Source organism: Arvicanthis niloticus, chromosome 30 (genome assembly GCF_011762505.2).
Source record: "Arvicanthis niloticus isolate mArvNil1 chromosome 30, mArvNil1.pat.X, whole genome shotgun sequence".
Classification (NCBI taxonomy): Eukaryota; Metazoa; Chordata; class Mammalia; order Rodentia; family Muridae; genus Arvicanthis; species Arvicanthis niloticus.
Window position 1 is genome coordinate 9,052,912 of NC_133438.1, and position 26,700 is coordinate 9,079,611.

Genomic DNA, 26,700 nt, shown 5'->3' on the forward strand with positions numbered 1-26,700 from the left:
CAGGAGGCTTTTATTCCAATCTAAGAAGTTAGGCTGCCTATCTATCATCTGAGGGTCCCAGAACTCACTGTCAGATATCGGGGTGCAGCGTCCTACCAGAACCAGTTCTTGTCTAGGCTGTCAGCAAGCATGTAGGGAGGCTGTGCAGAGCAGGTCCAGGAAAGCCTAACAGCTGGAGCTGTGTGGCAGGCTGCCTAAGACTGAGAGGGAGGGAACGGAATCCCTGGGGCAGGGCTACTGGCAGGAGCAGGACATTGACAACAACAGGGAAAAAGAAGGGAGGAGTCTACAATAGTAATAAAGAAAGAGAAAGCTCTTGTGGGTAAAAGGCTCAGGCGAAGCACGTGACCACATACACGTTTTAGTGGGCGGGTCTAGGAGAGCAGCTTGAATGATCTAGGCCAGAGTGACAGGAACTTTCCCCAATCATCTTGCTGTCTTCCGGTTTCCGCCTCCTAGTTTTCTTTGGACCCTAGAAAAGTCTCTTCAGATGCAGTTTCCCGACCACGGGCCTGGGCGAGTCAGCAGTCGGCAGCGCAGCGGCGGGAACCGCAGCCTGGGGACCCTGGAACCTCCCAGGTCAGAGGAGCTGCGGGGCTGGGAAACGGGCGGGAGCGGAGCAGGGGGCTGTTTTCCGCAGCTGCTCTTAGGATGCGGCTCTCACAGTTCTGTTGTGGATGTCTTACCGTTGTCGGAAAGTTGAGATCCTATGAACTTGGGTTTATCGTGCTTTTTTCATTTATACTACAGTTACCAGACTATTCAGTCATAAAATAACCTCATAAAGGAGCAGTTGCACTATCTTCTATTTCCTAATGAGGCAATTACAAAGAGAGTGAAAAGTAAATTCCTTCTTGCTCTCTCACTGCCTTGTTTTACTAATTGCTTATTCAAGAGAATGCCTTTGACCCTGCTTAATAGGCACCCCCAGAGAGATTTGTATGTAATATTTTAGGAGAAACCAGTGCAGATTTATCGAACCCAAAAATATACTTTATCGAGCGCTACTGTTATGGGTGTAAACACTAATATTTACTAAGCATACTTTTTAGTGGCCATGAATTTTTTCATGAAAGTCGTGTATAGTTTAGGATGTGAGTAAAACATTCACAAATATGCCTTAATATGCTGAGTTTTTTATGTTACTTCTAAGGTCCAGGCAAGCCCGGTATTTCGGTGTGAGTGTATCAGACCGCACTCTTTGTATAATTAGAAAACCCACTATAAACTAAACTAAAGTTTTAGAAAGCATATTTGAATAATTATGATCACTCCCCTGTGTCAGAAAATTGTCTTTTTGGTTGAAGCAAAGTACTCTGCCCTTACACATGTGGCCAAATTGTTGTTTTTATTTTAGGGTTTGTTATTCAGGGATGTGATTGTGGACTTCTTGTAGGAGGAGTGGCCATGCCTTGACCCTGCAGACAGAGTTTTGCAGACACCTTCCTTTGGACAAGTGCAGCAGTCTGGTTTCTGTGGGTGACAGTGGTTTTCTTGAAATCTCTCTAGCTCCTCCTCATGGTTCAAGGGAGAATGACTATGCATGTGTCTGAGCATACATGGTTAGAGGAAAGAGATATTTTTATTTGTGATATTTTCTCTCTCCCTCATGTTTATCCTTTTGGAGGCGTCATTTATTTTTGTCCCATGAAAAGTTCCTGGTGCTTTCTAATGACTCTTTCCATTATGCAGGTGTCACACTCCTCAGCCAGTCCTGCACCTGTGAGTCTGAACTAAGATCCCTGGATGGTGAAGAGAGGAGACTGTAGCAAAGGATCCAGGTATGTTAGAGGGATGCAGGAAGGGATGGGGAGGGGCTCCAAAAGATAGAGAACATGAAATTAGTTTGACCACATTCAGTTTCATTCTAAATAGTTTTAGATATTGATATTGTGAGAATAGCATCTGAATATTCTCAGTTTCCTAAAACAATGCCAGGAGGATTTTGATAAGATTTGTTTAGTCACTTTGTGCAGTATTAAACTCTGTCTTTATTACCTTCCCACTGATACCTGCTCTTGTCTGTCGTCCTGTCAACTGTGCCAGATTTGCACTGCTATAATTTTAATATATTTTGAAATCACCCTTGGGTTTAATCCTTCTCTCATATATTTTAAAATTTTTTGTGATTTCTCATTTTATAAATTTTTGGGATGATTTCCTTATATTTAAAAACATCTGTATGATTTTGATATTTCCAATCTTAAAAACATTTTTTATGTTTCTTCACATGTTTGAATGAGAACTGTCTTTTATGTGTTCTCATGTCTTCTACTGATGTTAGCATTCCATGTTCTTAGACAAGAAGTTTTCAATTCTTAAAATTTGTATTAATATCATTTAATCTTTTTTCACAGTCCAGTGGCCATCACCCCCTGGTCTGCCCATGACAGGTCCCCATCCCACTCCCCCTCCTCCATCTTCAAGAGGACATCCCCATATTCACCCCACCACACCTCCCCTTTCCCCGAGGCCTCAAGTCTCTCAAGTGTTAGGTGTGGAGAAGGCATTTTTAAATTTGTAATCCTTACTAGTTTTGAAGAATCTTTTGTTTGTTGGTATCTTTATATTTTTGAGATACTTTTTCTAGGAAGTCTTGACATTTCTGGAACTCTATAGATAAGGCTACCCTTCAACTGAGAGATCCTCTGCCCCAGCCTCTCCAGTGCTGGGGTAAAAGGCTTGCACTACCTGGCCTTACTGACTTGTTCTGACATGTCCACACTTGAGAATTCTGCATTAGTTTGAGAAGATTGTGTGTCTTCTGCTGTTGTGTGGATAGTTTTCTGGAGGCCTACTGCTCATTACTGGTTTTCAGTGCTGTTCATGGTTGTCTTTCTAAATGGCAGATATTGAAGCTTATCTGTATCACCATCTATCTGTTTCCTACAGTCATGTCATTGACTGATTAATACGTTTGGAAACTTTTCGGAAATGCATTCATGTTGATCGTATAGTTTCTGCAAATACACCATTTGATCATTTGTTAATAATCTTTGTTTTGTAAGTTGATACATTTTGCCTTTCCTCTTACTTATAATAATTATTTCCCACAGTCTTGACAGCAAATGCTTAAAACTTACCAACTAGTATTCTTCTTTATTTTTTTAATAAAGTTGGTGGCTTTCTAATGGGCCATAGTGACAGCCTCAGAGGAATTGGTGGCTCTTTATGCATGAACCATTATGTCAGATTTTATATATATATATATATATATATATATATATATATATATATATATATCAGAGTAATTCTCCTTTGTGTTCTTTATTTATTCTTCTGTGGAGGGTCATGTAGGTTTACTTGAGTTTCTGGCTATTTTGGATAAAGATGCAATGAAGATGTTTGAGCAAGGGACCTTGGGTAGGTTGGAGTGTCCTTTGGGTATACACCTTAGAGCGATACGGGTGGATCTTGAAGGAGTGTGATTCTCATCAATTTGAGGAACTGCCACACTGATTTCCATAGTGGCTGTACAAGATTGCACTCCCCCCAGCAGTGCAGGAGTGTTTCTGTTGCTCCACATCCTCTCCAGCATGAGCTGTCACTTGTGTTATTGAGTTTAGCTATTCTGACAATTATGAGATGGGATCTCAAAGTAGTTTTGATTTGCATTTCCCTGAAGACTTAGAGTGATGAGTATATTTTACATGTTTCTTGGCACTTGAGTTTTCTCCATTTAAAATCCTCTGTTTTGATTTGTAACCCATTTTTAATTTGGATTATTTTTATCCACATCTAATTTCTTGAATTCTTGCTGTATTTTGGATATTAGTTCACTATTGGATGTAGAATAAGTAGAATCTTTTCCTATTCTGTAGGCTCCTGCTTTTTTCAAGTGATGGTATCATTGGGCTTATAGAAGCTTTTCTGTTTCCTGTGGTCTCATATATTAATTGTTAATCTCGGTGCATATGCTATTGATGTTTTGGGTTTTTTGTTTGTTTTTTTTTTTTAAAGAATGTCTTCTTTCACAATATGTTCACTTTTCTTCCCCACTTTGTCTTCTGTCAGATTCAATCTTTTTTTTCCCTATACCTTATGTTTATTTTATGCTGAATTTACTCCTGTGCCATGCGGTTTTGTTTCTTCAGTTTCTTCTGGGATATCCTTTCCTTCTGTGCAGCCTCCTCTTCTGGCTTTGGAACTGTCTGTTCCTTCTCAGTGAGGATCATCTCAATGTGGCAGGGGGAGCATGTAGCTGATGGAGGCTAAGGGAACTGGCTTCACCTGAGAGGAAGGCTGGGAATAAAAGGGAATGGAGGGTGAGATAATCATGATGCCAAGACAATGTATTCTGATCAAGGCCCAAAGTTTAATATTTTGCTTTCACATATAAAGGGTAAGCCCCACCCCCCAGAGTCTCTTCTCTTTTCTGCTCAAGGGCTGGGAAAGGAGAAAGTAGCCAGAAGATGTCAAGGCAAGCTCAGCAGGCAGCCCATTCTTCTAGCTCTGGTAGCAGACCACAATGCAATGCAATGCCTCCTCCTAGGTCCTATTCTTGTTTGGTCTATTGTGGTAAATGGCTCCCAGGCCTACTCAGGCCTGGGGGAAGGGCACGGGAGCACAAGTATGTGTTAATCTGGCCATGGGCTCTGTAGGTTCACCTGCACATGTCAGGTGCCTTGTTCACTGGATGTGTTCAATGACTAGAGGATCTAAGTCTAAACCCTTAGGTTCAGAATTACTCTCTGTGTCTTTAAGCATGTGCAACAAAAATTCAGCACCCTTTTTAGGCCCCACCCCCACCCCACCCCCCCAACCCCGTCCCTGTGTCCAGACTCACTGTTTGGCCTGGGCACACCTACTGACTACCATTATACTGATGGAATGGTGCCCATTACTACATTAAAGCGACATCCTTTAGATACACTTTGTGGATATGCATACGTTGATGGCTTGGGCAATTTTCTGGGTGTTCTTAAAGTGAACACCAAGGTTTGAACCTGTTGATTTGCATGATTTTGGGGGGTCTTTCTGGGTCAAGAGAGTAGCGAACCATCTTCACAGGTCACCTCTGGAGGTTTACAGGAAGAGTCAATCTGTTTGGTTTTATATTGAGGTCTTTGACCCACTTGCACTCCAGGTTTGTGCTGGGTTATAAGTGAATGGCTCTGCTTAGCTGCACAAACCCCATGCTACTTTTTGTCTCCATTTTATGTTTAACCTGCCCTTAGATTGAACTTAGTTACTGAAAAACCCTCAACTTTTCCAGGAACTGAGACATCCATAGCATCCCCCACTCCTTCCCCAGTGATAGCCAATTAGCTCTCAGGAGAAAAGTGCCAAGAGGTCCAGATGTCTCAAAAGAGATTGCTTAAGCAAGCAACCACTGTTTATAGCAAGTGAAATCATTACTAGCCAATAGAAATGTGTCAAGCTGCAATTTTCAAATGTCAATCAATCATGTAACTGTCAGGTTGGAAATACTGCTGTAAGGGTGACAATAAGGCAAGGCTTCACCACCCATCTACTGCACTGGAGAGGTTGGAGGGTCCGAGCTCCAGCTTAAATAAAGCTGCTTTGGTTTTGGATAGGAGTTGGATTCCTGGTGGTCTCTGGGTTTCTGTGAGGACCTCAAGATCTGGGCATAACAATAAGTATGCATCCATTTGCATTCTTTACATGCAGACAGTTAGACCAGCACCATTTTTGAAGATGTTATCTTTTTTTCAGTTTATATTTCTGTTTTATTTATCAAAAATCAGATGGCCAAATATATTTATGTCTAGGTCTTCAATTCATATTCATTGATTAGTGTCTCTCTTTCTGCCAACATTTTTGAGGTTTTTAATCCTGTAGTTTTATAGAAAACGTGAAATTGGGAATGATGAGAGAACTCTAGAAGTTGTTTTATTGTTCAGGATTGTTTTAGCTATGGTACACCTTTCCTTTATGTAAGAAAGTGCAATTGCCCATTGAAAATCCTGAAGACTTGTGTTGGAATTTGCATGAGGAATGCCTTGAATCTGAATGCTCTTGGTAAAATGGCTGTTTGTTTAAGATCTTAATCCTCTTGCTCCAAGAGCATGGATGTTTCTCTCTTTTAATTTTGTCTTCAGTTTCTTCAAAGAATTGACGTTTTATTATACAAGTCTTTCACTTGTTTACAGAAACATTCATCATGGTATTTTTCTCTTTCCTTTGTGTTTATTTTTTTGGCAGATGTGAGCTTCTTTCATTTTTGTTTCATGAAAACCTCCAGTTGCTTTCTGAAGAATCCTTTTTCCATATGAGGGTTTCCCACTCAGCCAGATCTGCTCACCTGTGAATCAGAACTAAGAGCCCTGGGTGGTGAAGACAGAGGAGACTCTAGCCAAGGAGCCAGGTATGTTAGAGGAATTCAGCAAGAGGGGAGGCAGAAGTGGCAATAGAAAGTGGATTTGAAATTGGATTTTTCCAGTTTCTCTTTAATTAATGATTCTAGAAAATTTCACTGAGAATAATAATTTAATGTGTGGTAATATGGATTTCTGGTTATAGGTTGTACAGTAAGCAGTCAGGTATTCTCAGTATTTGGTTAGTTTTGAGGTTTGGGAATGACTGTTGCCCATTAAATAGTTTCTTTGACTCAGACTGAAAGGCTATGGTTGTCAATGGAGACATTTGAACATGTACCACCAAATGTCAGTAGTGGATTCCCTTGTAAGTTCCAAAATACTCCTTATTGTTGGCTTTTGTCCTGATTTCCAGTATAGGCCATAGTCTTTTTTTTTTTTTTTTTTTTTTTTCTGTGCAACTGCCCTCAGATTGCACCAGAAAACCTTCTGTTATACACAGAATAATCTGTGACACCACTATTACAACAATGAGTAGGCCTTCCATATTGTGATTGTAGCACACAGGATCCAAGTCTGGGTATGGCCATTGATACCTCTACCCCCTGCTTCAGGTCTGCATAGCAGCTTTTTGAGACTGTGAATGCTACAAACAGGGTGTCCTAGGTGTTTGTAGTCAGGGTGAGTTGTCTGATCTGAGTTGTTATTTCATTTTTTTTTTCAAGAAGTGTCACTTGCTTTTTGACTTAAGTTTTCTCTGTCCTTGAGTTGTGTACTAACTGATGCACTGTGTTGAGTGAGTCCTGGTTAGGGTGGATTAATTACTTTCCTTGTTTTGTACTGTTTGCTTTAGCTTTGCATCTCTTTGTTATTCTGAGCTATGTTCCTTCCGTCCTCACATTCTTGAGAGCTTTTGTACAGTGCAAATGCCATAGTTTAGCTCAGGCCTTTCATGTATCTATTGACATTGTAGTTTTTTTTTCCCTCACTTAGTCTGCTTATGTGGTGTCTGACATTGATTAGTTTGTAAGTATTGAAACAGTCTTGCATTTTTGGTGTGAACTCAGCTTTCCTTCTATTTCAGTGTCATTTAGAACAGTCTCTGTAAAATCATGGCAACTGGTTTGTGATTTTTCTCTCCATATGTTCATTTGGGCTCATCTTCTGTGTGTCCAGGTGACACCAGTTTTGTATGATGACTTTCTAATGTTCCTCTTCTTTGTGTTCATGACAATATTCTACGTTTGCCTTTAGTATAGGCTTTGTCTAAGGAAAGGAGAGTTCCCTGCTAATCTGTCCAGTCCTCAGACACTGTTAGAGGTAAAGCTTCCTGGTTCAGTCTGTACATTCGCTTGATGTCTGTTGTCATCTTATATTGTAGAAGGTTGATTTATTCCTTTATTTATAGGAACTCTTCAATTCTGATTCACTTGTGTATGACTTTCTTCAGCACTGTATAAGATAACACTGATGTCCTTGTCGTACATGCAGTGTCCCCCTTTCCCGCTAGTTCTAATACAGTCTCAAGTTTAGTTTATAATAGGTGAACATTCCTTTGTCAGTACTTTAATTTCTGGTGAGTGTCAAGTCTGTTATATTGAACCATTGTATTACCTTGTGTCAATTTCATTAATTTCTATATAACCCTCAAATACCTCTTTAAATTCTATTTGTATTTTTACTTTTTCAAAATAGATTTGTTTATTTTATGTATATGATTACTCTCTCTGCATATACACCTGTATACGTGCCTGCCAGATGAGGGCTTCAGATCACATTGTGCATGGTTATGATGTACCATGTAGTTGCTGGTAACTGAACTCATGATCTCTGGAAGAGCAGTGCGTTTAACCGCTGAACCATCTCTTCAGCCTCAACTGCATTTTAAAAGACATTACAGACTCTGAACTAAAGTGAAAACTAAAACCTTAGTGATGGCGGCAAATCCTTTTTCTGCTGCTGAAAAAACTCATGGTGAAGAAAGACCTTCTGAATGTACACAGTGTAGTAATTCTATACATTGTTTATCACAGACAGCAGAGCTTAACTCCTGGGAATTCTTTGTAGCACTTCTAGAAAACTTTGATCTTTGAAATAATGTCATACCTCACCTATACCACAAAACTATCTCTAATATCATAGATCTCTTTTTACATCAGAAAGCATTTTGTGATATAGCATATAATAAAGGGATAGTTGTCAATTGTACGTTTTTTAATATTCAGGAATAGGTTGTGGAATATTCACAGGGAATGTTGAGGCTGTCCTCAGAGGACATTGTACACAGGTGTGATATTGGAGAATTATAACAATGGTTTTTTGTATGTTAGGATGCTCTTCTTATAGAATGCCTTTGTATTTACCTGCTTTGAGTGTATATACATATACATACACCTACACATATACATACATATATATACTGTCTGTACTGTCTAAAGCCTCCCAGAAATGAGGGAATTCCTGGTTATCAACATAGTCCTACCAGAATGTTTCCTTTCTATTGTCTTATTAGACTTGTCTGCAAGTGGGACCAGTGTTACATTCTGCTTGTTCTCTTCAGCTCTCTTATCTTCTTTCTGGGCCAAACATATTCAATCCACTACACTTAGTTCAGATACCCTGGCTCCTGCTTAGATGTGGCTTTAAGGAACTGAGCCATGGAGATAGGATACCTTTATCCTGTGGGTATGATAGCAGGTGAGCAGTGTGCTCCAGGATTCCACTATGCATAACCTATATCTAATGCTAGCTTACAGTTTCATGATGGAAGTTATCTTTGAGTCACCATGTCTGGACATGCTGCTGAATTTTCTAAGCCTGCATAGGCTCTGCTTCATTTCTCCATCCTTATTCTGATAAAGTGCTTGTCCCTGTCCCACTGATACTCATCAGTCTCACATTCACAGGCTGCTTTCCACATCTGCAGCTGTCAGGCTGACATGGACTTGCTCTGCAGACTTCTTATGCCCGTTGCCATCATAGACCAGGATTGTATATGATAACTGTGTATAAAGGGTACGGTGTGAGGTGTCTTTTCATTGTGCATGTCAACAACTTTGTGGATGTTTATGAATAATTAGGAAAGTCATATCAAGGTCATCATGCAGAGGAGCCTTGATTCATGCAACACCTGAAATTGTCATCCCAGGAGTCTGTCCAGTGGGTTACAATCTCCAGATTCTTAAAGGGCAGCCAGAGACTTAAGTTTCCACTGTTTCCTGTCTCAGGTTCATTATCTTTGCTTCGGCAGCAATTAATACTTATTGTTATGTGTTCAAATCTTACTGTTTGTAAATGATATTTTCTTATTGCAGGGCTTTTGGGTTCCCTCTTGGAAGTTGGTGATAAAGAAACAGAGATATCTGTATATTATAAGGCTGTTTGCCTGGTTGCTGGGAAACTCCCTCAGCTAGCCTGTCTAAATTAACCTGCCATTTTATCTCTCCATGTGTCTCTCACTGCTCTATCTTTCTGTTCTGGCTAACTCTCCCTCAGTCTTTGCCTCCTCCTGCCTTCCCCAGCTCCAGCCTACAGCCTTTCTTGCTGTAATGCCACACTTACTTTGCATAGAAAACAGCTATTACCATACTTGGAGAGATTCCTCCTCCATGGCAGATTGCCTTTCTTTTGGGCAGGTGAGCAATGGACAAACATTTACACATCCTGCTAGCCTGTCAGTCCCAGCTCAGTAATTAACAATTCAGAACACAGTGATACACTTTCATAGCCAGTTGTTGCCATGTGTGGGTTATTTCAACATTTTCCTATTTGTTGAATATGAGTGTCCTTTTTCACTGAAATCCCTGAAAATTCTATAGAATAGTATGGTTTCATGCTCTGTACCACACTACCCTGACTAAGGTCTTAAATTTCTTAAGCCCACTATTTTTAGTACCAATATTCTAATTTGCTTTTTGAATTAATACTTGCTGAACATTTCTCAGTATGTCAAAATTACGTTCACACACAATCTTGGGTAGTTGTAAGCTCTGAATTCACATGTATACATTGTTTTATTCATAGGTTATTTTTTTAGAGTTTCATGGTTTCTTTTTATTTGCATAGATGGACTCAGAAGGAATTATGTTGAAGATAATATTCTTAAAACATTTCTGTGAGTTTTATTTCATGATGAATTTTCTGCTATGTTACAATACTAGCATTGTTTAAAGAACTTAAGAAACATGTGAAATTTCATTGTTTTTGAGGAACTTGTAGATTGGAATTTCTTAAAAAAAAAAAAAAACAAGCCATAATGATGTCATAAGTGGGGAGCACTAGTCAGAGATAAAGGAGCATGACTCCATTAATAGGTCTTAGCTTTAGTACAGAGGCATGTGTACACATAGCCCAGTTTGGCTGATGTCTCTCACTGACAGTTTGTAGGCATAATTTCATTTGTCTCTCTGTAGTCTGCTCTCTCGCTCGCTCTCTCTCTCACTTCCCCTCTCTAACTCTACCTGTCTTTGTATCTGTCTCTCTCTGTCTCTCTCTGTCTCTCTCTCTCTTTCTCTCTCTCTGTCTTTCTCTCTGTCTTTCTCTCTCTCTCTCTCTCTCTCTCTCTCTCTCTCTCTCTCTCTCCCTCCCTCCCTCCCTCCCTCCCTCCCTCCCTCCCTCCTCCCTGAATGCAACAAAGAAACCAGCTTCCTCTCTAAGGCTTCCTAAGGGTACATTCTATTTGTTTTGGTCCTTTAACAGGACCAAGTACTAGTAATGGAGTAGGCCTGGAACAGTGAGTACAAGCAATCTATCCTAATTTAATTGAAGCAGGTATATATATAAAATTTTTTTGTGTGTGGTTTTTCGAGACAAGGTTTCTCTGTGTAGTCCTGGCTGTCCTGCAACTCACTCTGTAGACCAGGCTGGCCTCGAACTCAGAAATCCGCCTGCCTCTGCCTCCCAAGTGCTGGGATTAAAGGCGTGTGCCACCACCTCCCGGCTACATATATTTTCTCTAATACCAATTTTCTGGCGTATGTGAAATTTGGAGCAAAAACAAATGGGGTCATCACATGTTGCTTGAGGTTCACTTCCTGGGGAGACGCAAAATGAATGTGCATCTACTCATCCAAAATTGGAACTGTTACCAGAACCAAACATTCGTGCCACTGAAGTCCATCCATCTTGTTAAATCAATGAGCTTTATTGAAGTTACTTAATAGTATTATGGGGAAGGAGCCATTTTCGAGAACACAAGTAACTCAAAGATAATTTCCATCATGACACTCTAAGGTAGCATGGGATACAGGTTATGCACAGTGCTCACCTGCAATCATACCCACAGTTTAAAGGTATCCATCTTCCTGGCTCAGTTCCTTAAAGCCACATCTAAGCAGCTTGATTGGTGTGAGTTTCTTCATGGGTGTTAAACATAGTGAATCCTATCAGATTGAGGGATTTTGTTGAAGCTATGTTCAGTTCCACATTGTCATACTTCTGTGCCGAAGGCCAGCTTCAGCAACACAGGGTAAACTGAGGAGTGCTGACTGTGGAGTAAGCAACTGGTCACTCTGTAGACTTTTCTCTGAGGGAATAAAGCTTGATCCCTGGTACTGGCGCCCCTTTTATCTGGCAAGAAGTTCTCTAAGCTCTTTAAAAATCTTTGGGGGCCGAAGGGAATGAAAAGAGAAAAACACTAAAAGTGATACACATGCATGCACACAGGTACACACGAATGGACATGTGCACACACAGACAGACATACACATATGCTCACACTGAGTGAATAAAGCAAGTCAAGCTCTAATAACTTTAAACATACATACATGTACAGATAGACAGACAGACAGACAAACATATTGGATGGGTAGATCAAAGCTCCAGAAAGCTGCATCAATCAATTTTACACATATACATATGAGCATATGCATGCATTTGAGGTATGGAGCAAACTCTAAAGAGCTGAATGTAAGAACTTTATATTTTCTTTTATTCTTTTTAACCACCTAAGACAGTGCTCTCTAGGAAAATGATTTTCTTATTGCCACAAGTTACATGCTTTCTAAAAACAATCACCATAAAACATATTCTACAAAAGCAGATTAAAATCATTACAACAGAATTATGGACTATGTATTCTTCATTTAAGCTCATTCCTAACTAAACATTTCCCATCTGTCTTTCTTTCCATAATTTCATCATAACCACAATGCAGTAATTCTTTTGTCATTGATTAAGAATGTTTAAGCAAGCCAGTTAATAGTAGCAAGATTTTTCCTATGCTTACCGGACAATTGGAATTTATTTACAACATGCAGATCATCATCTGTCTCATAATTTATTTTTGAAGTCTTGTTCAGCTAGCCTGGCTAATCCTCTATTGCCTACTCTTATTCTCAGAATTTATTGCTTTCTATTCATCACGGTGTCATTTCATGGTACACACTGAAAGTTAGGGCCATATCCCTAGATCACAAGATGCATGAAGTCAGACCCGGAATGAGCACTTTAGTCATTAATTTGTCCCAAGCCTATTTTTCTAATCCAAGTATAATTCCAGTCCAACTTATGTAGCTCTTACTACAAGGGAGGTGGCACAGTCTGTTCTTAATTCTACCTTTATTATACCTAAGCCATCTCCTTAAACTTTATCAGTTACCCCAACCTTCACAAAGTTTTAAATCAAATCAGGAATTTTGTAAAATCATTAATTGATCCAACAATATTATTTTATTAAAAGTCATTGTCCTATTGATCTATTGGAAAGTTGTCCAATAGAGTGGGCTATCTCCCAAGAAGCTCACTTGCCCACCGCAGCTCCTCCTGCGTGTCACCCACCATTTTCAGAACTTTTCACAGTGTGAACTTTTGATGTTTCCTACGACCTGATCATCACATAAAGGTCTCACAAGTTTCTTATGTTCACAGTGAATCTCTAGTGTGGAGCCTATGGTGGTCCATAAGGATGTAGCTTGGCTAAAGCCCGTGCCACTTTATTTACTATGGACGATTTTCTTTATGGTATGAATTTTCTGATGTTTTCAGAGGCATGAATGTTAGGTAAACACTTTGTCATATGCTTTACATTTTTATGGTTTCTCACCTCTATGAATTTTCTCATGTAATCTAAGATATGAGACAGTGTTAAAGGATTTCTCTCATTTTCTACATTTCTAAGATTTCTCTCCTATTTCAGTTATCAGACATTTTTAATAGATGAGGGATCGGTAAACAATTTCCCACATTCCCTACTTTTCTTAGGTGTTTCTCCTGGGTGAATATTCTGATGGATTCTAAGACCTGAACCAACTGAAAGGACTTCTCACATCCAGTGCATCCATAAGGTTTATCTCTTGTATAAATTGATGTGTCCTATTTTTTTTAAATTTATTTACTAATATATTTTTAATGTATTCACTTTATATCCCACTCAATGTACCCCCTCCCCTATCACCTTTTCCCACAATTCTTTCCCCCTTCTCCTTCACCTTTTCCTCCGAGCAGGCGAGAGCCCAACTGGGTATTTCCCTACCATGGTACTTCAAGTTGCTGCAAGGCTAGGAGTTTTCTCTCCCACTGACATCAGACAAAGCAACCTAGCTAGAAGAGTTTAACCATATACAAGCAATAGCTTTTGGGATAGCCTGTTCCAGTGGTTTGGGAACCACATCAAGACCAAGCCACACTTCTGCTACATGAGTGAGAAGGCCTAGGTCCAGCCTGTGTATGCTCTTTGGTTCAGACTCTAAGATCAGCAAGGGTCCAGTTTAGTTGACACTTTTGGTCTTCCTGTGGATGTCCTATCCCCTTTGGAGCCAGCAATCCTTCCTCCTATACTTCTATAAGAGTTCCCAAGCTCCATCCACTGTTTGGCTGTGACTGTCTGTATCTGTCAGAGTCAGCTGCTTGATGGAGCCTCTCAAAGGACAATATGCTTCTATCTGCAAGCATAACAGAGTATCCTTAATAGTGTCAGGGATTGGTGCTTGCCTATGGGATGTGTCTCAAGTTGGGCCAGTTACTGGCCATTCCCTTGGTCCCTGCTCCATCCCCTTACTTAAGGACAGGATAAATTTGGGGTTCAAAATTTGTGGATGGGTTGGTATCTCTCTCACTTCATTGGAGATCCTGCCTGGTTACAGGTTCATTATCCCCAGTGTTGTCACTCACAGCTGACATCAACGCCATTGATAATTGGGTGCCTCCCTTATCCCAGGTCTCTGTCTCATCCTGAAGAGGACCCCACCTCTTCTCCCCTGTCAGTTGGAGATTTTCATTCACTTTCATGGCCATCTGTTCATTTCTCCTATCCTTCTTCACACCTGATGCTGAGTCCCCTGTTCTCCTCCTCGTTTTCCTTACATCCCTGTTCCCTCCCTCCATCTGACTCTTATGATTATTTTATTCCTCTTTGTGAGATGTTCTGGATGTTTTTATAGTAAATATTGGGATGAGGTAAACCTCAATGGTCCTGGTGTGTCAGGCCTCTGATGAGTATCCTTTCTCTGTATGTTTTAGAACCTGCAGGTTTGCATGGTTCCGGAGCCACAGGTCCAGTGAAGGTGGGTGGAGAGGTGGCGGGAGAATTGTGGTTCCCCTGTGCTAGTAGACTGTTCAGGGCAGCTTGGCTTCTCCAAGCTGGATTAACACTCAGAAGAGGAAGGGGGAGGCTGATTAATATTCCTCAGACCACAGGGAAAGAAATTCACCTGCAGTTGGGGAATACCCAGAGCAGGGAAGACACATTCTAGAAGAAGGGCCCAAGATGGGAGGGGGTCAAGAAAGGAGCCTTTAATGTAAGAAACCTGGACAAAGGGAAGACACTCATTGTCATAAAAGTAATGTGTGAATCTGAGTCATCTGTAGAACGGATCTGAAAAGGTCAGCCTTTGTGGTTGCCCTGGTGAGCTCTGTATAAAAGCTGCCCCCAGCTTTGGCTCGGGGTTCCTCTTGTCTGTGTATAGGGGAACCCCAGTATACTGGGTAACATCTTATCATCAATAAATCTGATGTTATTGTATTGAATCCCGTCCATGAGTATCACTGGGGGAGTGCGTCCCCTGGTTTTGGATCTTAGAGTCCAACACTGTCTTTTATAAGCTCAAACTCAGGGTTTTACTTATAAGAAGGTGTCCTCAATAATCCATGAAGTCTCTCTCTGTTCATTGATTTAAGTTTTTATAGAGTGCATTAAGGGTATTATCAGATTGGAGGTTTCTTGTGGAATGTTTGTAGTTTTTGAATTGAAGAATCATGTTTCACCAATTATGTAATTTGGGAAAACATGTATCTTTGTTTTTATATTTTATTCATTAAAATGTTCTAAGTCTTACAAGCTCTTTGTAAGCAGTGATAACACTGTTATGAGTTAGTGTGAAGCCATTGCACATCCTTTTCTTTCTTCTGAGTACAGTTGAATGATGGAGGCTGGGTTCAAATTATGGAATGCTGGGTTAGAATGTTGACTGTCTTGATTATGCTGGGGTATGTTCCTTCTGTTCTCAAGTACTTTAGTGAACTTTAGTACTTTTTATAGTGAAGCAATGTGATATTTTGCCCCAGGCCTTTCATGGATATCTTGACAAGGTTGTGTGTCTTCCCTCACTGATTTTACATATTTTGTGCCTTGAATAGTTTGTTTTGTGGGTCTTGAAACATTCTTAGATATTGGAATGAAATCAATTCATTCCCCTTCTGTATGAGTTAAGAGAGAATCTCTGTGTCAATGTACATCCTTGCAACTGCTCTATGATCTTTTTTCCTTTATAATTTTTTTGTTCATCTCTTTTTCTTAAAGTCAAGGTAAAGTCAGCTTTGTGTGATGACTGTCTAACTTCCTGTGAAGTTATCTTTGTGTGGCTATCTTCTTTTGGATTTGTTGGAAGAGGGTTACTTTTTCTCTTTCTAGGGTATAATTTCCCTCCTTGTATTGAAGCTTTCCTGCTATTATCCTTTGTAATGCTGGGTTTGTGGAAAGATATTGTGTAAATTTGATTTTCTCGTGGAATATCTTGATTTCTCCATCTATAATAATTGAGAGTTTTGCTGGGTATAGTAGCCTGGGCTGGCATTTGTGTTCTCTTAGGGTCTGTATGACATCTGTCCAGCATCTTCTAGCTTTTCTAGTATCTGGTGAGAAGTCTGGTGTAATTCTGATAGCTCTGCCTTTATATGTTACTTGGCCTTTCTCTCTTACTGCCTTTGATATTCTTTCTTTGTTTTTTGCACTTGGTGTTTTGATTATTATGTGACAGGAGGTATTTCTTTTCTGGTCTAGTCTATTTGGAGTTCTATAGGCTTCTTGTATGTTTATGGGCATCTCTTTCTTTAGATTAGGGAAGTTCTCTTCTATCATTTTGTTGAAATATTTATTGGCCATTTAAGTTGGGAATCTTCACTCTCATCTATACCTATTATCCTTAGGTTTGGTCTCCTCATTGTGTCCTGGATTTCTTGGATATTTTGTGTTAAGAAGTTTTTGCATTTTGCATTTTCTTTGACAGTTGTGTTGATATTTTCTATGGTATCTTCTGCACCTGAGATTCTCTCTTGTATCTCTTGTATTCTGTTGGTGATGCTTGTGTCTGTCACTCCTGATTTGTTTCCTAGGTTTTCTATCTCCAGTGTAGTCTCCCTTTGTGATTTCTTGATTGTTTCTACTTCCATTTTTATGTCCTGGATGGTTTTGTTCAATTCCTTCACCTGTTTGGTTGTGGTCTCTGTAATTCTTTAAGGGATTTTTGTGTTTCCTCTTTAAGGGCTTCTACCTGTTTACTTGTGTTCTCCTCAAATTCTTTGAGAGTGTTATTTATGTCCTTCTTAAAGTCCTCTATCATCATCATTAGAAGTGATTTTAAATCTGAATCTTGCTTTCCTGGTGATATGGGGAATTCAGGACTTTCTAGTGGGGGAGAACTAGGTTCTAATGATGCGAAATACCCTGGGTTACTGTTGCTTATGTTCTTGCACCTGCCTTCTGCCATCTGTATCTCCTTAGTGCTACCTGCCCTGTCCCTGACTGGAGCCTGTCTTTCCTATTATCTTGGTTGTATCAGAACTTTGTGGGGTGGATGTAACTACTGGGGTAAGAGCTGTGGCCCAAAATCTGCTCAGTGCTCAAGCGCAGACAGGATGCTGCCCAGGTTAGAGCTCTGGGAGCCCCATTTCCTTTGGGTTCTTAGAGATTGGGGACAGAGCTGCCGCCCAAGATCTGCTCAGTGCTGTGACCCAGAACAAAGGAAACCAGTGCTCCGGGCCGGACTGGGCTGGACTGGGCCAGACTGGGAGTGACTTCCTGGGTCCTTGTGGGTCCCAGTTATTCCCTGTTTGGGGCATGCCTTGCTGTCTGCTTACATATGATGCTGTCCAAGTTAGAGTACCTGGGATCCCCACTTCCTCTGTGTTCTTAGAGATTTGAGGCAGAGCTGCCACCCAAGATCTGCTCAGTCATATGTGTGTGTGTGTGTGTGTGTGTGTATGTGTATGTATGTATATATATATATATATATATATATATATATATATGCCTTATATGAATGTATATATGACAGGAGACCCGTGTCACACATTTTTACTTTCATGTGGAATTACAAGGGTAATCATCATAAAGGAAATCCATAGCAGCCAGGAACTGAGGGATGTCCCTTGAGAAATATTCATTAATAATTGGGAACCTGAGAACTGCCTAGAACAACAGATATATAACTGCCAAAAGCACAGATATATGCATGTTCAGGAAGATGTCTCCAGCAGTGGTAGAATTTTGATGGATCTGACATAATGTGTGAATCCTCCCAAGAGCATATCCTGAAATGATTTCCTTTATCTCTATGCATATCCTCTTAGGAGTAGCACAGAGTTTCTGCCATGCCTGCCTCTTGATGATTTAGCATTGCCTAGAAAGTTCTCAACCTGAGGGTCTTGACCCTGTGTGTGTGGTGTTGGGGGTGGGGTCAATTGACGCTTTCAAAGGGGTCAGTATGTCAGTATGTCTACCATAAATCATATATTTCTGATGATCTTACGAACTGATACGCCACTCCCCTGTGGCAGATGGGCCTGCCACATGTACATACATTAACTCACGAGTTTCTTGTGCTGTATTAAAAGATTTCAGCATTAGAAAGGCCTAGAACCACTGGCTTAGACATTTAGCACATGGACATGCCATTTAAAGACAGGTGTGTCCTGAATTTTAATATTTTTCTTATAGATGGGTTCACGTGGATTTCAGTGGTCAATATTCTCACACAAAGGTATGCATGCAACTTAGAAGAGAATTTCTCATTGAAAGGAAGAGTAATTGGAAAGCTACATTTTACCTCAGAAACAATGTAAAGCCTTCTTAGATGATGATGGAAATGGCTGTAACTCGACCTGATGATTTATCAAATTGAGCAAAATATGCTATTTGACAGGTAGAATCTGTGTCTGTACAAGACAACAGGACACACATGGAAAAGAGATGTACTGTATCTGCCAGGTAGAATGAAGTGAAACATGACCAAAGGGTCATATATTGTGTTCTAGTGTGATAGCTAATGAACTTTATTTAATGCTAGGCATCCATTAGGGCCCCACTAGCCATTTGCCTCTGACTCTAGTTCCTGAATCATAAATTCTCAGTAATAGCCCTGAGTAGTACTTTTTTGCAGCTGGTTTACATATACTTTTTATCTGTGCCTGGTACCTGCTAAGGTTTGAAAACGGCCACAGATTGTAGTAATTTTCCTTCCCACATTAAATATACCATTCCATGCTCTCCTGTCGGTAGGAATGTTGTCAAGTTTACTGGTATAATTTTCCTTTTGTGTGTTTTTATATGGTTTAGCATTGCTCATAACAGAGTTGTATTTATTTTATCTTTTAATTTTTCAGAGAAGAGTAACAAGAAGAATGAATGCTTCTCTCATAAATGCTCCTCAGGTTAGTGCCCTTTCCACATTTCTTTGAAATCCCTATTAGTCTTTAAACCATCTGAGACTTTAGTTCTCTACCTCTGGTAATATTATCTAAAGTGTTTTGTTTCTGTAATTTATCTTTGTTCTTCTCCTATGATCAAAATTGGGCCTTTAGATATTTCACTTCAAATGGGACAAGCACAGCCTTGTGCCTTTTGTATTTCACTCGATTTTATCCTGAGATGACATTAATTTCCAAGGACTGAAGACCTTCAGGTCTGAAAGAGAATCTATTGCAAATGATTCTCACTGAATATATTGTTAGCTAATGTCTACATTGGATGAACTTGTGCCCTTTTATGTTAGTGGGGAACAAAAATTTCACATGCTACATAAATGCTGTTTCAGGAATGGTCAGGTTTCTAGAAACAAGCTTATGGATGTGGATAGGCAAATATATGGAAGAGAAGAGTTTATGGGGAAGTAGAAATAGAATACACTCACTGTCTTGAATCCTAATAGTAAATATGTCAGATCTGTAAAGGCACAGATGATGGAACGAATATGTGGCTCTCTCTTGCCATAAAATTGATGTGTTTTTAGGGACTGCAGATTGTAGTATTCTGGTATCTCTTTTTGGCATTTTGTGTCACACAATAATCATGGACTTGTTGACACATGAAATCTGTTTGTCTCTGGAGAGTCTGACCAGTGCTCAGTGTGGTAAGTTCTCAAGATACAGATGATTATTTTCTATTTCTCCTTTGTTTCATCATTTTTTAGAAGTAGTATAAACACTGCTGTGTGTACCTTTTTTATTGCAGCACATGGAATGTATTAGTAAGATTTTTCTAGAGAGTATTGCCTTGGTACTTTGTATAAGCCATTAAATTTCAACCATTACTGAATGTCCCTCTTAATTTTTCTCTTCTCTTCTTTAATGGAAACAATGTTCCATCCTTCGTATGTTTTTTCTCTCTCTCTCTTCCAGGCTATGTATTACATAGGGGAAAATTTCTGAAGGGCTGTGGTGCTGTTTCTTTACAATAGTATTCTTTTCACACGTTTGATATTTTAAGTGTTTATCTGCATGGTTTTATGTGTACTGAGTGACACATTATTCCTGTGAATCCCTGAATTCAACATCAAGCTCTTCGGACTGAAGTCAGGCATGGTAGTAACCGCACTGTGTGTAGAAAGAAAAGAAAAAAAAAAAACTTAAAATTAAAAGACTCAAGTTTTCACTTAAGTCAATCTCACTACGAAAATATATTTAAAAGAGTGTAATTCTCTCAATTTAAAAACACAATTTGATCCAAGAAAATTATTCTACTTCATCTGAGTGCATTGTCACATATACCACTTATTTATACAAACATGTCTAATTATTCTCTGTTAAAAGATCATACACAATTTATGAAATTGATGTTATCTCATTGCAATATGTCAACTTTGAGAAAAGTGTAAATAATTTTAATGTTCTTTAATACTGTTTTCCTTTTCTATATTTTAATGTTGTAAATATAGTCTCATAAAACATCTCTATAAAGTACCTTATTCTGTGTGTCCTTTGAAATATTGAATGTGTTCACTGATATTACACTTTTTTCTTTAAAAAAAAAGTGTTGGTTCTAAAACCAACATTGATGCGTTTTGCTTTCTACCTCTTTGCTTTACAAAGGGTACAGCATTGTACCTAGGTCTCAGGATGTCGACTAAGAATTTTAGAATAGAGTCAGGTGAGACCCAGCTGCAGACAGGATTAATATAATATCTATGCTTGAGCAAGGCTGACAGCTGTTGAATTTAGAAGCACAGTTTTACTCATTGTAATTAACCATCTGTGATGTGTCACTGGGATTCTGGTTGATAACAACCCTATAATTTATAATGGTAAATTCCAACATCTAGACCTCACATGTTATATTCCCTAAAAGTTTCCTATTTATTATTCCATTATGTAATCCTATTTCAGAGAATAGTAAAATATAATGAAGACTAAGACTATGTTAGGTAACATCCTTAATTAAAATTAAATTTCCGTTTTCTTTTTTGTATGTTGGTACATTTGCCTGAATGCATGCATATGTGCTGTATATTCCTCCAGCCATTAGAGTTCAGAAGAGAGCATTAGATTGTAAAGAATTAGAAATAAATATCTGCTCTGTAGTTCATGTGGGTGCGGGGAAAGAATTTAGGATTACAGAATTCACACTGCACACAAATTTTCAAATGGAGTGATGGTGGCATCTCCATCTGTTGAAAATTCATGTAACATAGAGACCTGAGAAATATACTCAATATAGTATGTCATTGTCTACATTGTCTCATAAGAGCAGCAGTGCTTAACTTCTGACACATTTCTATAGCACTTCTAGAAGATGCTGTTTGTACTTGAATATTTCCCGTAACTCATATTTTTCACAACGTGACTCTTATTCTTTAGGTCCGTTGCATCTAGGAAAACTTTTTTTGTCCAGCAGCACATGATAAACAGATAATTTTCTGTTACAGGGTCAGTTAACATTCAAGGATGTGGCTGTGGACTTCTCACAGGAGGAATGGGAAAGTCTTGACCGTGCTCAGAGGGCATTGTACATGGATGTGATGTTGGAAAATTACAACAATCTGGTTTTTGTGGGTAAGAATAGCCTTCTTGTAAAATTCCTGATTCGTTCTTTGATGTTTACCTAGTGTGTGTGTATATAAACTCCCTGACATATCTAGAGACTCCCAGAATAAAGGAAATTCTTAATACCAACGTAAGTTCTTTATTGTGTTTCCTTCATATTTATCTCCATTCTTTAGAAGAGGATCCAATATTGTATTCTATGTAATCTCTCAAAACTTTGTATCTGCTTTTAATGAAACGTTCAATGTTCAAAGAAACCTGAATATTCAGAGCAAGAGAATATATTGCCACACCTGCAATAATTAGAATATTCCAATTTAAATGTTGATTTAAGTCTTCAATTTTTTATGAATTTTAAAAATGCCGAAGTTTCTAAATGGAAAAATAGCTGTTGGTTGTGAGAATTTTGTTGTTCCTTATTTATTTAGTTTTGACTTGTGGTTTCTATGTTTAATTCTTGTACAGCATGGCTTTTATATCATGATACCATGCCAATGTAGATTACATAATGAATTCTTAGCTGAGCAAACTACACTGTATTACTCTGTCACAAAACATGACAAGCAAAATAGAGAACTTTTTTTTTTAGACATTATCCTTCAGAGAGCACCTTTCTCAAAGTCCTTTACTGTTCCATCACCTATTCTTTTTACTTTCTGCAAGGCACCCTGTTTAAATAAGATATGGAAGGCTATTGTTTCCTGTCATTTCATATAGATGAGATTTGAGGTTGTTCTAACCATCCATGTTATGATTGTGAAACAGGAAAGACCATTTTTGAGAGCTCTATCTTTCAGATCACTAATTCACATTAGAAAATTTCAGGGAATATGGTGGTATATTGTCTTGTTCATCTACTAATCCCTGTCATCTCTAATTGTATTTTTTGTTTTTAGAGAATCATGGCATGTGTCATAAATATGAGAACATCTTAGATCAAGACCTACAGCATGTTGTCCATGAGCATGTGAATAACCAAGTGAAATCTTATAAATGTCATGAGCTTGTTAAAATCATTCATGAATCCACCCAAAGTGCACCTTATGAAACTAACCTCAGGGATACATCTGTTGAATCATCAAACGTAAGCAGGCTTGAAACTGGAAACAACAGAGAACTTTGCAAATATAAAAACGCTATAAACTGTTTAAATTCCTGCTCTACCATTGGTTTAACTCAGGGAATCCACAGAGCTAAGAAAGAATACAATGGTCCAGAGCTTGGTAAGGATTTTGACTCTAAAGAAAATCTCATGCGGAAACAAACCAATAATAGAAAAAAGCCTTACAAATGTAGTGAATGTGACAAATGTTTTACCCGGAAACGCAATCTTAGAATTCATCAGGGAATTCATAGAGGAGAGAACCCATACAAATGTAGTGAGTGTGACAAATGCTTTACCCAGAAAGTTGATCTTAGAAGACATCAGAGAACTCATACAGGAGAAAAACCTTACAAATGTAGTGAATGTGAGAAATACTTTACCCACAAACACAGTCTTATTATTCATCAGAGAACTCATACAGGAGAAAAACCTTACAGATGTAGTGAATGTGACAATTGCTTCACCCACAAAGACAGTCTTAAAAGTCATCAGAGAAATCATACAGGAGAGAAACCTTACAGATGTAGTGAATGTGACAAATGCTTTGGCCACAAACGCAGTCTTAGAAGACATCAGGGCATTCATATGGAAGAAAAACCATACAAATGTAATGAATGTGACAAATGCTTCTTTCAAATTGGTTGTCTTAACAAACATCTGAAAATTCATATAGGAGAAAAACCTTACAAATGCAGTGAATGTGACAAATTCTTTCTCTACAAAAGTGACCTTAGAAGTCATCAGATTATACACACAGGAGAGAAAGCTTACAAATGTAGTGAATGTGACAAATGCTTTCTCTACAAAAGTGACCTTAGAAGTCATCAGAATATCCATACAGGAGAAAAACCTTACAAATGTAGTGAATGTGACAAAGGCTTTACCCATAAATTCAGTCTTATTTTTCATCAGAAAGTTCATACAGGAGAAAAACCTTACAAATGTAGTGAATGTGACAAATTCTTCTCCCAAATTGGTGGTCTTAGCAAACATCTGAAATTTCATACAAGAAGAAAACCTTACAAATGTATTGATTGTGACAAATGCTTTTCCCACAAAGGTGGTCTTAGAATTCATCAGCGAATTCATACAGGAGAGAAACCTTATAAATGTAGTGAATGTGACAAAGTCTTTACTCAAAAATGCAGTCTTATTATTCATCAGAGAATTCATACAGGAGAGAAACCTTACAAATGTAGTCAATGTGACAGATGCTTTACCCACAAAGGCGGTCTTAATGTTCATCAGAGAGTTCATATAGGAGAGAAGCCTTTCAAATTAGTGAATGTGACAAATGCTCTTTCCACAAAGGCGATCTTAGAAAACATCAGATAATTCATACAGGAGAAAAAACGTTATGAATATGAATGTAATATATGATTTCCCCCAAAATTCAGTCTTCTTATTCATCAGAGAATTCAAACTGCAGAGAAACCTTTCACATGTAGTGAATGTGACAAATACTTTACTGCAAAAGCAGTCTTAGAATTCATCAGAGAATTCATGTAGGAGAAAAACCTTACATATAGTGACTGTGATGACTTCTTTAGCCAGAAACAATCTTAGCACTCATCAGAGAATGCTTACAGTAGACAAACTTCACAAGTGAAATCAATGAGAAAAACCATGTCCAAGGAACGTCATCTTAGAATTCATCAGGAGACACACATAAGAGAGTACTTATAAATACACAGACCGTTTACTGTTGGATCATCAAAGAATGCAGACAGGAGAAAAACCTCAGACAACCCAAATCGCAGAACTAAGAAAATACCTGGAAATTTTTAGTCAGAAAAAAAGTGTCCACTAGAAAAAACTGGCATGTCCTCTATCCAAGCTGTATTGTTTGCAACACTTGAGGCTCCACACTAAAGAATTGCTTATTATGTATGTGAGAAACTAGTGAAAGTGTGTAATCAATGCTCAAATCTTAGAATCTACCCAGGGTTTATGCTGAGAGAAACTGAAAATGTGACAATGAAGGAAATATTTCATTAAAAGTTTTTACTTGTTCACTTTCAACTATGTTATAATGAAGACACGATGGTGAAGCTAGAAGACTGAAATGATCTATTTCAAAGAGCAGCTGGGAAAAACATGTCTCAACCTAGAGTAAAACTGACAGCACTTGTGTGCTTAACTCAAATTAAGATACTTAGACAAATTATACTTCTTAAAGTGGATTTAACAAACTGAGCCTCAAATATAGGATGCTCTCTATCCTGTAGATATGCCTATGGATATGCAGCTTTCTCCTAGTGTCCGGTATTTATAACCTGTATCATATGATGGTTTTCAATTTCAGGATAGCAATTGTCTTTAAGTCCTTCAGGCTCTCATTTACTAACTCCTTCCCCTGAGTCCTGTATGAAACTCCAATAAAGGTCATTGGCTCAACAAGTTGGACTTGATTGTCTTCAATTTCCATGTGACATAGTTGATGTTCCAATTGGCACATGTTGATGGATATATATGTTGTATCTCCCACAAAAGAAAAGTACCAAACCCATTAATATTTTCTGCAAACTTGTAACATAAAATGCTTATTAGAGCAATGTTTTTCAGACCATGGTTAGCAACGCCTTTGAGGATGGAATGAACCTCTCACAGGGGTTACTTAAAACCATAAGAACACACATTTTCAGTGGTCTTAGGATTGAAATACCATAATTTTGTCTTTTTGCTCCTCTTCCTTCATAACAAGTACTTTGAATTATTTGAAAATTAAGTAGAGCTCTTCCATCAGTCATGTTCTACCCTTCAGTTCTGCTCTCCTGAGGACACCACAGCCTGAAAACATCCCATGAGTTCTAATGAACACAGAGTAACTAGTAAGGAAACCTCTCAAAGGCCCACATCCATGGGGAACCCAGTGGACTTGGGACCCATTAGCCCCCCCAAAACCCCAGCATGCCAAATTCCACCTATCCATGAATTTTGACTCACATATATTCTGCATTCCATATTATTTTTTTAAGAAAGGGTGTGACACAGCACATAGGCCTTAGCATCTGAACTGAGCATTTTAGAATACAGTCATTTGGGACCTAACTGCAGACAGGATTGATCTAGAGTCCATATTTCAACAGGATCAACAGTTGTAGAATTTGAAAGTACAGTTTTTCTCATAATTTCTCCATCTGAGTGGAGACACTGTGTTTGATACCAATACAGCCTTTATAGAGTTACATTTCTACATGCAGACCTCAAATGTGTATTTTATATTTACTACAAGCTTGCTGATTGTGAGGCCATCATCACAATCATCCTATTTTTACAGAGATAGGAAATACAAGATAAAGCATGACTGTTCTGACTAATTTAATTGATTTTCTAAAAAAAATTTATTTTACGTATGTGAGTGCACTGCTGCTCTCCTCTGACACACCAGAGCATGACTGTTCTGGAGAGTATTCTTTTGACTTATTTAATTGATTTTTCTAAAAAAAAAAATTATTTTACGTATGTGAGTGCACTGCTGCTCTCCTCTGAAACACCAGAAGAGGGCATCATTTCCCATTATGGATGTAAGCCACCATGTAATTGCTGGAATTTGAAATCACAACCTTGGGAAGAATATTCAGTGGAGAGAGAACGAACCTCTGGCTGCCTTAGAACTTTCTCTGTAGACCAGGCTGGCCTGGAACTCACAGAAATTTGCCTGTCTCTGCCTAACAAATGCTGGGATTAAATTCATGTGCCACTTTGGCCTGCTCAAAGTATTCCTTATTAACATTAGCTTTCTTTTTATTTTATGTATATGACTATATTTGCATTATTCATGAATGCTGTGCATTCAGAATTCAGAAGAGAGCATTAAATCTGATAGAACTGGATGTAGAATCT

General features: G+C 38.6%; 1 pseudogene across 1 annotated transcript; it reads left to right on the top strand.

Moving 5' to 3' along the window:
• The first annotated feature begins 425 nt into the window (after nucleotides 1–425).
• Nucleotides 426–25,254, top strand: LOC143440929 (uncharacterized; annotated as a pseudogene). Its single transcript, XR_013108239.1, has 6 exons — nucleotides 426–579; nucleotides 1,693–1,781; nucleotides 6,166–6,328; nucleotides 19,095–19,142; nucleotides 21,632–21,758; nucleotides 22,646–25,254. The product of XR_013108239.1 is annotated as an uncharacterized LOC143440929 (transcript).
• The last annotated feature ends 1,446 nt before the right edge of the window (nucleotides 25,255–26,700 follow it).